The sequence below is a fragment of the Bos taurus genome, chromosome 15 (assembly GCF_002263795.3).
Source record: "Bos taurus isolate L1 Dominette 01449 registration number 42190680 breed Hereford chromosome 15, ARS-UCD2.0, whole genome shotgun sequence".
NCBI classification, from domain to species: domain Eukaryota; kingdom Metazoa; phylum Chordata; class Mammalia; order Artiodactyla; family Bovidae; genus Bos; species Bos taurus.
This window is the reverse complement of record NC_037342.1, coordinates 54928835-54938576: the sequence shown is the minus strand read 5'-3', so window position 1 is coordinate 54938576 and position 9742 is coordinate 54928835.

The following is a 9742-nucleotide window of genomic DNA, read 5'->3' as shown; positions in this document are numbered from 1 at the left end:
GGTGTCAGGCTTTCGCAAAATAACAGCACCAATTTACATCTCACCTGGAATATATCAGTGTCCCATGGATGCAGATCCTCCCTCCTTCTTGGTAAACTCAGACGTCTTATTTCCTGTTGTGTAGAGAGATATGAAGTTGGGGTCCTGATTTCCAATTCCTCATCATGAATGGACATGACTTTATTCATTGCATTTCCTCTCTGTGAAAAGTTTATGAGGCAGGAGGGTAGTGGAATTGGGCAGAGAGAGAAACTGAACCAAAATGGCCCATCAGAGTGGTCCTGAATTGGGCTAAAGTGTCCAAGGCAGATTGGAAGAGGGCTGAGACCAGTCCTGCTTTGGCCACTTTCCAGCTGTGAGACCTCAGACAAGTCCTTCCCTTCCCAGAGCCCCTCATCCTACCAGGTATCAGGTGCTGAGACGACAGCCCCTATTGACCCGTGTACAGCACTCAGCAGTCCACCAGGGGTTCTGTGAGCCTCACCTCACAATCCCCTTGCAGGCCAACAGCCAGGCACCACCATACTTCCTGGGGCAGTGCGGCTGCTGTGTGGTCTGAGGACCTGCCTTGTCCACCAGCTGCCTGTTACTGGTTCCTGACAAGGTAAGTACAGAGTTTAAGAGTAACTGCTCAGAAACCTTAGAGCAATGTGGCACAGTATTTCTATGTGTATTGAAACTAATAATTGAAAGTTAGATTTGAACTGTTTATCTTTGTTTTCTTCTTTTCTTGGGTAATTTATATTTTATTTTACAAATAGAGAAGTCCATGGTATCTTAGAAAAAAGAAAAAATACAAAAACCTGATGTTAAACCACAATTAATTGAGAAGCATAATCTAGGGCAATTCCAACAGTAACTTCTGACATTTTTAACATTTTTTGAGGCAGAAAGACTCTTTTGACCCTTCATCATTGACATTTATAGATAAGACCAGGGTTTGATGCTGTTGTTTTCTGTTCAGAACCTCTTTTGAAGCAGCTGAAAGAAGGAATCTTCCAACACATCTATTTCTATCCATTCTCCCACTAAGGATGTAACTTGACCAACATGGCATCAGTTCAACTTGCTGAAGAAGGAAACACTCAGGTCAGCTCTCTGGCAGGGAGTGAGAGGAAGACATAGAATCTAAGAAAAATCCAAACCTAGTTCATGATTGACACAAACTCTCCCAAGTCTTTAAAACCACTTCCAGGCATTTATAAATGGAAGGGGCAAGGAAGAACTGGCATTGACTGACCCCTCATTTATGGCTGAACCATTTACAGGTGAAGATGGGAGAGGATGTGAGCTGTATGGGCACGCAGTGCAGGTGGCATTGGGAGGCCACAGGCATAGCTGGTGCCATTGATCTTCTCAATGTACAACTGGGCTGAATTTAAGGCCACAGTAGGCAAGGTGAGAGCAGGACACTTGGGCAGGCGGCTTTCATACTGGTACCAGGATTCTAGAAAGGCTTTTAACCTCTCTGATATGAACCTCATTTGTACGAGGAGGTCACTGTTAGTTACACTGAGATTCCACACCTGAATCATCCTCCCAGACAGCCCAGCACATAGTAGGTTCTGAGAAAGTGGTTCTTAGTGTATATGCAACATCCACCCAGAGCCCAGCAGGTAGTAGATTCTCACTAGCAAGTTGCTCACACAGCTGACTCTGCCCTGCTGTGGGGTCACTGAGACAGATGCTCGGTCCAGCCTGAGGCATCATCCACTGCCTCTCTTACCTGGTCCATAACCCACTCCAGCTCAAGCACCTCCCAGAGCTCCTCCCTACCTGGGGGATCAATTCTGACCTCTGGACTGGACAGTAGTCCCCCAGACAGCAGGCCAGGCATCCTCAGGGACCCTGTCTGCCCTGCTCCCTCTCTATCTCAATAGAACTTTGCTGCACAAAGGCCTAAACCTCAGCCTTAGGTTCCCAAAAACTCACCTTGACCCTGACCCTCACCAGGAAATCTCTCCCACTTGTGCTCTGACTGCTCCTTCCTCTCTGCCTTTGCTCCCTCAGTAGCTCCTATGTTGCCATCTCTACCACTTTCGGATCCCTAGCAAAACCCACTCCTGAGAGGGTGAGGCTGGGTCAGGACAGGTGTAAGCTGGCAGAGCTGTGCTGACTGACTCCTGTGCCACTTGTCACCATCAAGCGGTGTCACCAGGCTGGGCCCCAGCAGGTCCTTTGTCCCCTAAGGAATGATGTCCGAGAACTTCTTCCACGTCAAAGAGCAGCCTGATGTCAGGAGGGGGCTCCAGCTCTGCCCAACCCTGATAGCCTCTGAGACTTTCTGCCATATCTGACAACTTTTAGGTCTTAAAGCCCTGCTTCCCGCTGCACCTCATGTCTCCAAGTCCATTCTTTGGGTTTGGGCTGATGGGCCTTATTTCCCACAATTTGGGGGGCTCCTCCAGGTTCTCTGTGCCTGCATGGAGGTGGGACTTTGATAGTAGGGAAGATGTGTCCCACCCCACTATGGGTAGCCTGCTACACTGGAACCCGGCTCTCTGCAGAAGTCATAGAAAAACCTGAGACCTGTTTGGAGGACAGTGGGAGCTACGTGGGAGAGAGAAAGCTGGCACTAAGGCAACCAGGCAACCTCGTGCACAAGTCAAGGTAGGGAAAATTGGGCTACAAGTACTTCCTTGGTGCTTGGGCATTTTCAGTGATCAAGTGCGTGTGAGTGAGTTGTGTCCTAGGCTCCAAGCAAGAAGGGAAATCCAATCTGCAGTTTCTCTTGTGAGGGAAGCGACCAGACGCAGACAAAGAGATTCTCAGGATATAAAAGAAACCTCCAGTGGGAGTGGTTGAGTGTACAGGAAAACTCAGACACAGGGACCAGTGAAAAATTTTCTAGGCCTAGGGAACCACAGAAAAGGGCAGGTAAGGATTCTCCTGTGACATTCCCCTGGATCATCCATTGGGAGGATGCTGAGGGTTCAAAAAAGACACACACGCAAAATTCTGGGGGTTACTCAGTTATAAAAGCCTGGGTGGTCTTGCTGAGTAGTTAGGTAAGAGGTAGATCAGGGAAGGGAGTGAAGCAACAGTGGGGGTGGGGGTGGGGGTGGAGGGTTGTGAGCAAGAATGCAGTGCCTCTGAAGCTTTCTCTTCCCAGCCCTCCTTGTCCTGCTCATCTCCATGGTGGCCATAGAGAGACAAGAAAGACAAGGTCTTAAAAAAGAGAAAAGAAAAACAAAGTCTTAAAAACAGAATGAGGGGTGTCAGAAAGCCAACCTCTAACACTCAAGCCAGATTCACATTCAATACATAGGAGGCTCATACTTGCAAGTACCTAGTTAATGGGGTTCTTTTGATGTTTCAAAATTGATATTTTTGCATGCACAAAAAAAAGGAAGAAAGGAACAATGCCTTTTTAAAAGTTTCTTATTCCAACTCTTGTTTACAATTTGAGTTTTATATTATGATATCTGATTTATAGCTAAGTTTGAAAAACAAAGCTACAAAATCCCTTGTTGTATCTATTTGGATATATGTATGTCTCGGTATATGTCTTTGTCTTTGGATAATATTACTAATTGCAGAAACTAGTTTGTAAATGAGTGCTAATATAATTGGCCCAAAGAAAAGTAAGTGCTTATAAATCAAACAATTCTAAATACAAGAGAAATTAACATAAATGATTTTCAGGTTCATGTGAACTGGAAAATATTCAGTATTAAATACCTGATATTAGTGTTTATTTGTTGATTTAACTAATGTAGACATAAAACCGTTTACCACAGATTGAGACTTGAACCCATGTGTTGGGACTTGAGACCAGCCAAAATCCTGCTTGAGACTTGAACCCACGTGGCTGGGACTTGAACCCAGGCAAAACCCACAGTACCTGGTTTCAGATCCTAATGAAGCTTGGGTCCTTGACATCTCATCACAGAAAGAATTCAGTGAGAGACAAAGTGATAGGTAAGAAGTAGATTTATTCAGATACAGAGAGAACACTCCACCGACAGTGTGGACCATCACAGAGGCGATTGCAACGGCCATGAAATGTAGCATGGTTAGTTTTTATGGGCTGGGTAATTTCATATGCTAATGAGCGGGAGGACTATTCCAGAGGAAGGGGCAGAGATTCCCTGGACTTGAGCCACCACCCACTCCTTGGTCTTTTAACAGTGCCTTGGAACTGTCATGGCACCTCTGGGTGTATCATTTCACTTGCTGATTCAGGGTCAAGGTCTAGTCTTGTCTGCCATCTTGGTCCCATTTGATTCTAATCAGTTCATATTGTGTCCTTGGGCTAAGTCATTCTTTCAAAAGTTGTGCCCTGCCCCTTTCCCTCCTGTTACAGACATGTCTAAGAGTCATTAACATTAAGGGGTAATATTTTCATTGTGCCAATGTTAAAATTATTATATCTGTTACAAGTTTGTAAACAAGGAATGCAACTCAAGTGAAAAAAAATTTTAATGAAATAGGAACTTTTAGATAAATTCTATTAAAAATAATTATAATTTAGGTGCATCTGTCTAAAATAATCTCTCCAGATTTGGGCAACTTAAATTTCTAGAGTTGGGCTATACTAAGCAATAAAATTTATTAAATGGCTAGGTCATTTTCAAATGAAATAAGATTCTGAAACACTGATTACTGAAAACTAATTTCCTCTTACAGAGAAACTGAAGAGATTTTTGACTATTAATAAATAATATTCGGTGCCATCCTGAAATGTTTTCTATAAGCAAACAAAAGCTTTTAGAAATTATCACCGGTACCTATGTTCACAAATCTATAGGACACTAATATAAACATCCATTCCTGGTTGCTTAAAGAAAGTAGGAAGTGTGTTTTCAGTAAAGAAGGTATGAGGAAAGCAACTGCATTTTATGAAGGGAAAAGGAAGTAGGACTGACTTACAGGTGGCCATTTCAGGATGGGAGAACAAAGTATTGGGTACAGAAAGTGGTAAGAACTTTTGTGGAAAGTGGACCCTGAGAAAAGTGTTTTGTGCATGGTTCAGTTCAGTTCAGTTCAGTCGCTCAGTCGTGTCCGACTCTTTGAGACCCCGTGAATCGCAGCACACCTGGCCTCCCTGTCTATCACCAACTCCTGGAGTTCACTGAGACTCATGTCCATTGAGTCAGTGATGCCATCCAGCCATCTCATCCTCTGTTGTCCCCTTCTCCTCCTGCCCCCAATCCCTCCCAGCATCAGAGTCTTTTCCAATGAGTCAATTCTTCGCATGAGCTGGCCAAAGTACTGGAGTTTCAGATTTAGCATCATTCCTTCCAAAGAAATCCCAGGGCTGATCTCCTTCAGAATGGACTGGTTGGATCTCCTTGCAGTCCAAGGGACTCTCAAGAGTCTTCTCCAACACCGCAGTTCAAAAGCATCAATTCTTCAGCGCTCAGCCTTCTTCACAGTCCAACTCTCACATCCATACATGACCACTGGAAAAACCATAGCCTTGACTAGATGAACCTTTGTTGGCAAAGTAATGTCTCTGCTTTTGAATATGCTATCTAGGTTGGTCATAACTTTCCTTCCAAGGAGTAAGCATCTTTAATTTCATGGCTGCAGTCACCATCTGCAGTGATTTTGGAGCCCCAAAAAATAAAGTCTGACACTGTTTCCACTGTTTCCCCATCTATTTGTCATGAAGTGATGGGACCAGATGCCATGATCTTCGTTTTCTGAATGTTGAGCTTTAAGCCAACTTTTCACTCTCCACTTTCACTTTCATCAAGAGGCTTTTGAGTTCCTCTTCACTTTCTGCCATAAGGGTGGTGTCATCTGCATATCTAAGGTTATTGATATTTCTCCCGGCAATCTTGATTCCAGCTTGTGTTTCTTCCAGTCCAGCGTTTCTCATGATGTACTCTGCATATAAGTTAAATAAACAGGGTGACAATATACAGCCTTGATGTGGCTAAATGGACAGCTATTGTTTCACAATGGACTATAATTCTATCTGACTGAGTGTTCTAAACCTTTTTGATATTTGTTGATGAAACTTCTTAAATCATTCTAATGAAGCACTTTTGACTTCTAGCTAACTTCGGGAAGCTTCAGAGGTCCCCTGAAACATCTCAAAGAGATATTAAACTAATTAGGTTCATTTGTATGCAGAATTATGTGGGAAGTATTATCACGTGAGTAATAACTTATATTGTATGGTAAATCTTACTAATACAGGTATCCTAGAAACTATATGGCGTTCCTAAGATTCTGATATGTCCAAGTAAAATGTTATCAGTCATAATTCTAGTTACTATCTTAAAATATTGTCATAGCACTAACCAAGTTTCACAAAAAATGTTTACTCCTCAAGATTTATAGAAAGGCATGTGTGCTCAGTCATGTCTGACTCTTTGCAACTTCATGGACTGTAGTCAACCAGGCTTCTCTGTCCATGGAATTTTCCAGGCAAGAATACTGGAGTGGGTTACCATTTCCTTCTCTAGGGAATCTCCCCAACCCAGGAATCGAACCCACATCTCTTCTGTGTCCTGTATCATTAGGCAGAATCTTTACCAGCTGAGTCACTGGGGAAGACTTTTGAATAAATACTAGTTTCTGAACTAAAGCTGAAGTTCCGATACTTTGGCCACATGATGCGAAGAACTGACTCATTGGAAAAGACCTTGATGCTGGGAAAGATTGAAGGCAGGAGGAGAAGGGGACAACAAAGGATGAGATGGTTGGATGGCATCACTGACTTGATGGACATGAGTTTGAGCAAGCTCTGGGAGTTGGTGATGGACAGGGAGGCCTGGCGTGCTGCAATCCATAGGGTTGCAAAGAGTCAGACATGACTGAGTGACTGAACTGAATGGGAAATCTGATGACTTCACAAAAGTTAACAAAAGGACTGAAAGAACTGGCAAATATGCTTATAACTTTTATGGTTTCTATCTGAAAATTTATAAGTTTGAAACTGTGTTTTCCAGGAGTAGGGAAAACCTTCCCCTTAAACTAATTATGACAGTAATTTAGTGAAATTATACTTTGTAAACAAATTGAAACATTTATCTTTCCTCTCTCTGACCCCTCCAGAGATTGGAAACTTTTAGGTTTAGGAATTCACTTAGATCTGTTAGACAAAATCTGTGATAACCCTTTGACATGACTTTCCTATCCCTGAAAGGTTTTATTTTAAAAGTTCAGTCTGAGACTCTATAAAAGTTTCAATAAAGCAAAAAACGTTTATGGTCAGTTATGGTTATATAAATCATCAGGCCACTTTTATTTCTAGAGCTATTTCTCAAGCAAGTCTTAATTTGGTTATATTTGGTGAAAATTGTTAGGGTTCACAAGGGGCTCATAGTATATCGTGAAAATATGGCGCATTGTGGTGACCTGACAAGCAAGGGATGAAGTCACAGTGGCCACGTTGCCCTAGCGGGCATCCTGTTTTTCCTTAAGGCAATATCCTGTTTTTCTCTGCTGGTGCCAGTTTCTCAAGACTGTGTGACGACCCGACCCTGAGACCCCTTCAACTAGACCGACAAGACCTCAGCTGCCAGCTAAAGATAAACTGAGGCCCCCTCCCTCCGGACAGGGTATTTCCCATCTATAGGGTATAAGAAGGGTTGGCTGTACAGGGAGGGCACTGGTTTTTCTCTAAAGCCAGTCACTTTCTTTCTCTCTTCCTGCATTTCTGGTGCCGAAACCTGGGAGGGAAGACCCACCGCGGCTAGAGGCTCCTCTCCTGAGCCCACTTTCGGTGGTTCCCTCCCTTGGACCTCGCCAGAATCTGGGACTAGCCTCCGGGAAGGGACTCTCCACTTGCCTTGCTGGATTGACATCCACACACGGGCTCTGATTTCATCGGCAGCACGGCTGAGTAAATTCCTGCTCTCTGGGATCTTCTTTCTCTGGTCTGGTTTTTGAAGCCCTAGGCGGAGGATCCCCTCGGTCCTTGGGCCCTAGTCTCACTTTGAAATAGGGGACGCCCATTTCAAGGTAGACTCTGTGGCTGTCTGAGAATGCCGGGGAAATGGGGACGCCTTTTCTCTCGGAGCTTTCTCTTCGTTTTTCACTCGCCCTTGCTTGCCCTCCCTCCCTATTCGACTATAATGGGAAATTCTCAGTCCCAACCTACAAAATCTACCCCTTTAGACTGCCTTCTCCAAAACCCAAAAACCTTGGGTTTTCAAGGAGAAATAAGGCCAAAGCGACTCACTTATTACTCTAACACTGTATGGCCACAATATCGACTGGGTAATAGGTCTCAGTGGCCAGAAAAAGGAACTCTTGACTATAGATAACTTTTGCGGCTGCTATGGCAAGTGGTCAGAGATCCCTTATGTTCAGGCTTTCTTTGCTTTCCGCTCTTGGCCTTCTCTCTGTACTTCCTGTTCTACTTCTCAAATATTTTTAGCCCATTCTGGGCCACATCCCCCTAATACTGTATCTCCTGATCCCTGCTCGGATTTTTCCTCCTCCTCTTTTGACCCTTCTGACCACAGTGCACCTCAAATGGCCTCTAATCCTGTGGTAGCCAACCCAGTCTCACAACCTCCACCTTAGGTCCCCCTACCACCCCCTACTCCTCTTCCCTCTCAGGCTCAGGCCGCTACTGAAGCTTCTGACCCTCCCCTCAGGCCTATTTCGGAAAACTGGGCTCTGGGGCTTCTGCTCCACCCCCTACTACCAGAGTCTCAAGTCCCAATCCCGACCTCCCTAAATCCCCTCCTCATACCTGGCTGCGGCCTTAAAGAAACAGAACTCTGAATCCCTCGGGGCTCCCCTCCTTCCCTTAGGAGAGGTGGCTGGTACAGAAGGCGTTATTCAGGTACACGTCCTGTCCTGTTCTCCCTCTCCGATTTATCTCAAATCAAAAAATGTCTTGGCTCTTTTTCCTCTGACCCTGACACTTATTTAAAAGAATTTAAATACCTCACCCAGTCTTATTACATTATACTCTCCTCTACCCTTCTCCCAGAAGAAAAAGAATGAATCTGGCAAGTCTCTCTGGTTCATGCCAATGAAATACATCAAACTGATGATACTAAGCCTGTAGGCTCAGCTGCCGTTTCCAGGGACGACCCTAATTGGGACTACCAGGCAGGGTGTCCAGGGCGAACAGTCCATAATCACGTGGTGACTTGCCTTATTGCAGGCCTCCAAAAGGCAGGACATAAAGCTGTTAACTTTGATAAACTCAGAGAAATAACTCAAAGACCAGATGAAAATCAGCACAATTTCTAGCTAGATTAACAGAAGCCCTACACACACGTACAACATTAGATCCAACTTCAACAGAAGCTACTCTTGTCCTTAATACTCATTTTATTTCCCAATCATCCCCAGACATTTGAAAAAAGCTAAAAAAGCCAGAGGAAGGCCCTCAAACCTCTCAACGAGATGTTATAAATTTGGCTTTAAAAATTTTCAATAACCCAGAAGAACAGGCAAAACTAGAAAAGGCTCAAAGAGATCAGGCTAAATATCACCTCTTAGCCACTGCCCTATATGGCTCCAAACCTCAATCCTCTGACTGAGGAAAAAAATCATCTAGGCCCTGTTACATATGCAGTAAAGAAGGCCACTGGGCCTGCTCATGCCCAAAGCCTAGGCCTGCTCCAGGTCCAAGTCCTAATTGTGGCATAAAGAGACATTGGAAGGTAGTTCCTTTAGGGATCCAGACATCTCCTCCTGGTCCCAAGCAGGAGTCCTCAGACCCAGCTCTGCCCAGACTCCTTGGACTCACCGCTGAAGACTGAAGGTGCCCAGGGCCCCAGGCCCCAACTCTCATTACCTCTATGGAACCCAGGGTAACTCT